The sequence below is a fragment of the Suncus etruscus genome, chromosome 6 (genome assembly GCF_024139225.1).
Source record: "Suncus etruscus isolate mSunEtr1 chromosome 6, mSunEtr1.pri.cur, whole genome shotgun sequence".
Lineage (NCBI taxonomy): Eukaryota > Metazoa > Chordata > Mammalia > Eulipotyphla > Soricidae > Suncus > Suncus etruscus.
Window position 1 is genome coordinate 60959439 of NC_064853.1, and position 7107 is coordinate 60966545.

General features: G+C 32.8%; 1 pseudogene; it reads left to right on the forward strand.

The window, feature by feature from the left end:
* The first annotated feature begins 525 nt into the window (after positions 1-525).
* LOC126012751 (uncharacterized) lies at positions 526-663 on the forward strand (annotated as a pseudogene).
* The last annotated feature ends 6444 nt before the right edge of the window (positions 664-7107 follow it).

A 7107-nucleotide genomic window follows, 5' to 3' on the forward strand; every position in this document is an offset into this window, starting at 1 on the left:
TTACTAAAGAAAAGGAAGAAAAGAAAATAAGTAAAGTAAAGAAGAAAGTAAAGAAAAGGAAGAGAAGAACACTCTAGATATACTTCTCAAATTTTATCCTCAAAAGAATAAATATATATATGTATATATTTTTTCCAATGCAGAAGGGACATTCTCAATGAGAGAGCACATGCTGGAATACAAAACCTACTTCCACAATGTCTAGGAACTAAAAATCATGCTATCTCCTCACACTGTGATGCATTAAAAAAAAGTTAATCACAAACAGAATCAGAGGCATTAAAATCAAACAGCTCACTATCAAACAATCTGGGTTAGAGAGGAAAATAAAGAGGAAATCAAAAGATTCCTGGAACTAAAAGATAATAAGGACATGAGCTACCACAGCTTGTAGGACATAGAAAAAGCAGTGTTAAGAACAAAGTTTATAGCTCTGTAAGCATCCATAAAAAAAAGGACCCACATAAAGAACCTGATTACACAGTTTGAGAAATAAAAAAAGAACAACAAAAGAAATTCAAAGCTATACATATCTGGCAGGGGAGATACCATGATCACGAAGGCGGTTTTCCCAGGGTGAGGGTTATCCATTGTACTCAGGATGTGCTGACCCCTGAAATTTCCCCAAATTAAAAAAAAAGAAGAAAAAAATTCAAAGCTGGCAGGAGAAAGGAAATGATAAAAGTTAGAGCAACAATGAATGAATAGAATGAAATAAAACCTTGAAAAAATCAAATTAACAAACCAAAATAATAATAAAACCAAATACTAGCTCTTTAAAAAAAATAAAGATGATCTCTAAACCACTAGAATGTCCCATAAAAAAGAGAAAATTTTAATAAAGCAAATCAAAAATGAACCTCAGAACCTCTGCTTTGGAGAAAGGTTCTTAACACAGTAGGTACTGAGACCAAACTCCTGCCCCAATAATCAACTACCCAGATTCCAAAGCTAAAGGACGCCCTTTCAGTTCCACATCTCATGCCCCAGGAAGAAACTACAACCAACACTCCTGATAACTAATTCTATGTGACCCTTCCTTCTCCTTACGCCTCCAAATGTGGACTATTGCATGTTACCAGATTAAGCTCCAAAGGACCCCAGATCTAGGACACTACTGGTCCTTTACTGCTGCAAATAGTTTTTCAAACTCAACAAAACCATGGTGTAGAATGAAAATGTACCCTGGAATTCACCCCTGCACAAGAATATCTCAAAAGACTTAATGGAGATGCCTATATTTCCTTTGTATGTTTAATAACTCTATAATAATACCTCTTATTGAGTTTATTCCCAATGCAAAGGTATCCTCCTCCATCACTTAATTTTCTTTAATTACAATTTTTAATTATTTTTATTTATTTCTTCAATTTATATATATATATTATATTTCTTCTTTAACTTTACCTGTTTTGGTTCTGCTTAATATAAAAACCTAGAAGAAAAGTCTTGCCTGTGATAAAAGCTCAGATCAAAACCTGGGCACAGAGATTGAGTAGCCTGTCATTTTTACCTTCAAATGCAATATAATATGGCACCATTCCTTTTTGCAAAGGTATACTAGAAAATGGGGGAATCTTATGTATAGAAATAAATTATTATTACTAGGGATAAGAACGCATACTTTTTTAATACAGGGGCACTTGCCACCCTGAACATGTGTCATGTGACTCCATGTGATCTGACAGAGAACCATCCAATCTTATACCTCAGATCCCAGATGTAGAACCTACACAGTTTCCTGCAACAGCATCAGGAAGCAAACTCCCCTGAGAAACTCCCCATATAGTTCTGGCACCAACTTGCACCATTTTGATATAACATCCTGACAACGAGGAAATAACAACTTGATATGCGTGGGTTGCCCTATCTCATCACCTAACGGTAAGATGAAATCAGAAGACATGCCATCCTTTGTTCTGTGCTAAAACTAAGATAGCTAACTACAGAAGACTGACTTAGACAACCATGACTGGGTAGAACTTATCATGGGCCCAATAAGAAAGATCCTAGCCTTGGCATTGGCCTATGATTCATACAAAAATCAAGATCTCTAATTCCAGTGGTCTGACTTTGACAACTGCAACTGAGCGAAACTTCTGGAACCATCAACAACTTTATAACTGCTTATTTCACAGTGATTCAATTAAAGTTAGTTAAAAAATGTATAAGGACATGTTGCAAATCAGATTAAGTAGCAAAATCTAATGAAGATTTCTAAATAAAAATAATAACAAAATTTTGGATTATTAAATTAAGATAAATTAATTAAATTTATGTTTACAATGTTTAATAAATGCCACCTTAATTTACTGATACAGATTAAAATACTACATGTTTTCATTGTTTATATTAAATGTTATGTTACACATTAAAATAACACATGTTTACTCTAATTTGATGACTGAGAAAGGCACTATATTTATTGAATTATTGTCAAAATTGCCAATCTCAATCTATTTGTGAAAAAAATAAGTAACCAGTACTTTTCAAAGTATAAAATCTTCTAAAAGGTAATGTGATTAAAATAACACTGCAGATAAAAAGATAACTACATTAATTAACAATTCTGGATTGGATCCTGAAACAAAAATAAAATAATTTTGAAAAGTTGGTTAATTTTCAATAATTTTGTTTTTAATTAAATAACATTATATTAATGTTAAATTTTATTTTCTCCTAATTTGAGCATTATACTACACTTATAGAAAATGCTTATATTAGAAAAGCTTGTTTTAGGGTGTGTAGAAACTCTACAAATTTTACAACTTTTTATGGATCTAAAATTAGTTGGTATGGAACATCACAGAATTGAAAAAGTAGTTCTCTACACACAAGCACTTGATTTTCTATATAGTAGAAATGCATTTAAAGGAAGATAATAGACTTCTCAACTATCTGTTGCTTGTATTGTGTAAATTTTAAATCAAAATGAATTACACATTTATATATAAAATTTTAAAGAATAAAACTAATTAACATATGAAAATATCCTTATTAAAAAAAAGAAAATATCCTCATTACCAGGGTGAATGCAAATATGATACCAAAGGAGTTTTCAAAATAAAGTTGATAAATTGAACTTGTCAAAAAATAAGGCTTGGAGACTATATCTACAAATGACATAGATGATTATGGCCTGAAAGTATAAATAAATTTCAAATTTATTTTCTGTAAATAGGGGAAACCAATTAAAAATTAAAAAAATAAATGTTTGTTTTTTCTGTTTATTTGTTTTGAGCAACATTCTGCAATGCTCAGGGCTTAATTCTGGCTCTCCACTCAGGGATCACTCCTAATGGGATCAGGAGACCATATGTGGTGTTGGGTATTGAACCCAGACCAACTATGTGCCAGGGGAGTACCCTACCTACTGTATGATCACACCTAATTGTGAAAGATAGTTTAACAAAAAATTGACCAAAAATATATTTGGCTGAAAAAATAAACAAATGAAAAATTTTCAATGTCATCAGTCATTGATAAAACGCAGACCTCCTAGGGATATCACTGAACACCTAGTAGAAAGGCTGAAATTAAAAATGAGAAAATAGTACTGATAGTATTGAGTATTTGAAAATGTGTCATATAGTCTTTTTATAAATGTTAAATGATGTGAACACTTTGGAATAACCATTTGACTTTTTCCCCAAGGATAAAAATTAAACCCTTCAACTCTAATCAACATAGATGAAACATATTCTATAATAACTGCATTAACATACATATAAACTGTCAGTGTTCAAACACTAGAAACAAACCAGATAGCTTTCAAGGAACAAATGTCTAAACATTAAAGTGATGTCTGCATAATTTTATTTTGCTTCCTGCGTTTTTTAAAAATTAATAACTTTAAATATTGTGGATGCAAGGTAGTTCATAACACAGTTATTTTCTTCCTGAGATACAAAGTTATTTATGATTCAGTTTCAGAAATGAAATGTATAACATCCTTCACCAGTGTACATTTCCCACCACCAATGTCCCCAGTTTCCCTCCCACAATTTCCCCTCCCTGCCTATGGGTCAGAGTTTCTTCACTCTGTCTCTCTGTCTGTCTCTCTCTCTTTCTCTCTCTCTTCTTTCACTCCTTATAGACACTGTGGTTTGGATTAATGTTAGTAAGGGGTATCATGCCTATCACACTAGTTTCTTTCAGACCCAATATTTATACAGAGTGATCATTTCCAGCTATCATTGTCATAGTGGATGCTTCTTTACTCTAACTGCATTGCTGCACTATTGTGGGAAGCTTCATACTATGGATTCATCTTCCTTGTCATTATATCTATTGTCTTTGACATTATTACTTACAATCTTTATTCCTATTATATTCCATAAATGAGCGAAGTCATTCTATGTTTATTCCTCTTCTTCTGACTCATCTCAGTCAAAATAATAATCTGAACATGTCACAAATAAGAATTAAGAGGAAATGATAGTAGAAATGAGAAAAATTAAAACTGAAATAATGGGACTAAAATATTTGGTAGGCTAAATAAAAGCCTCACTGGAAATTCTGCAATAGAGTAACAATGGCTAAAGATAAAATCAGTGAGTTGGAAGATGAGATGCATAACAACTCCAGGCAACGGAAGAGGTTGGGAAATTGTTTCAAAACAAATGATAAGACAGTGGGAAAAGTCCTCAAAGAATGTGAACAGATAGAAATAGAAGTCTAGAATAAACACAAAAGAAAAAAAATGTAAGAATCATTGTAGTCCCAGAGAGACAAGAAGAAAACCCCATGAAGTATCAACAATCAAGAACATCATTGAGATTTCAGAGCTAGAGTGCATGCAACCAAATACTACATGCCCAAAATTACAAGCCAAAAATAGATCCTAAGAAAGTACCCAAGACACAACCTCCTCACAATATCAAACTTCATAGATAGGAATATAATACCGAAAAAAAGCAAGATCAAAAAAGGGAAATTACATTTAAAGGATCATACTTAAAACTTAAAGATTTGTCACAAGAAACCCTGAATGCCCCAAAGCAGTGGTGGAATATAGTGATAAAATTCAATGAAATTAATGCATCACCATAAGCACTTCATGCAGCCAGACTTATAATCAGGTTTGAATGATACAGAGCTTCACAGGTAAAGAACATCTTAGATACTTTACATAATCAAAACCAGTCTCAAAGAAAGAACTGAAATAACAACTTTAAGATAAGAAAGACCACAAGACACACCAAAAACTTAGTAAAAGATGACAATAAGTCTCGTGACAGTCATCTCTCTCAATGTCAATGGACTAAATGCACCAGTTAAGAAACACAGAGTGGCAAAATGGATCAAAAAGCTGAATACAACATTTCACTGCCAACAATAAACACAAACTGAATAGTTAAAACAAACACAGACTCCATTTCAAAGGTTGGAGGACAATCATTCAAATAAACAACTCCTTTAGAAAGACTTGAGTGACTAGACTAATTCAGTTGATACAGACTTTAGACTTAAAAAGTTATATGGGACAAAGATGGACATTTCTTAATAATCAATGTATATATACAACAGTAAAAATATCACACTCCTTAACATATATGAACCCAATAAGGAACTAGCAAAATATTTAAAACTACTGCTGACAACCTTTAAGTAAGATATCAATAACAACACAATAATAATGGGAGACTTCAACACTGCCTTGTCACCACTTGATAGGCCGACTTGGCTGAAATCTAATAAGAATAGACACTAAAATGAGCAATGGAAAAATTGGTTTAGTAGATATATATAAGGCTTTCCATCTCTGGATAATTGGGTACACATTCTTCTCCAATGCACAGGGATTATTCTCCAAAATAGACCATATGCTTCTCCATAAAAATACCAACATAAAATAAGCAGGATAGAAATCATACAAAGGAACTTTGTAGATCATAATGCACTGAAATTAGAAGAGAAAAACAATCAGACAAGGAAAAAATTTTAACACCTGGGTATTAAACAGCTCACTACTGAACACCAGTGAATCAGAGATGAAGTTAAAGAGAAAACCAAAACATCCATGGAAAAAAATGAGAACTAAGACATACAATATCTCATAGAAATGAGAACTAACACATAAAATATTTAGCAGTACACAGCTAAAGTTATACTCAGAGGTCAATTTATAGCTTGGCAAGCACTCATGAGCAAGGAAGAAGGGACTTACATTAATTACTTAATTGCAAAGCTTATAAAATTGGAAAGTGATCAACAAAATGAACCATAAATAGGAAAACAGAAGAAAATAATAAAGCTTAGAGCAGAATCAGTGAGTGGGAAATAACTGCAATCAGAAAGATCAACAAAAACAAAAGTTGTTTCTTTGAAAAAAAGAAACAAGAGCAATAAACCACTAGCAAAATTCACAAAGAAAAGAAGAGAGAGAAACTTAAACAATTAGAAATCAAAAGGGGGGGTTACTACAGGTACTACAGAAATTTAAAGAGTAATCAGAGACTACTTTGAGAAAATCTATGCCACAACACATGAGAACCTGGAAGAAATAGATAAATTTTTTGACTCTTTTAACCTCCTAAGGTTGAAACACAATGATCTCACATATTTGAACAGACCCATTATCATTGTGGAAATTAAAATGGTAATTAAAAACCTTCCTAAAAACAAAAGTCAGGTCCAAAATGGATTCAAAAATAAATTTCTGCAAACCAAATCGATTCACTAATGAATGCCTGAAAACCTTCCAAGATGACTTCCTGCTTATATATTTCAGTCTCTTCCATGAAAATGAAGATATAGAAACACTCACAAATAGTTTTTTACAGGGCCAGAGAGATAGCATGAAGGTAGGGCATTTACCTTGCATGCAGAAGGACAGTAGTTTAAATCCCAGCATCCCATATGGTCTCCCGAGCCTGCCAGGAGCAATTTCTGAGCACAGAGCCAGAAGTAGCCTCTGAGCACTGCTGGGTGTGACCCCTTCTCCAAAAATACCCAAAACAGTAGTTTTTTACAAAGCTAACATCACCCTAATATCAAAAGCAGACATAAATGCTGCAAAAAAGAAAACTACAGACCAATATCCCGGATAAACAATATGCAAAGATCCTCAACAAAATCTTAGAAAATAGGATACAATGCCTCATT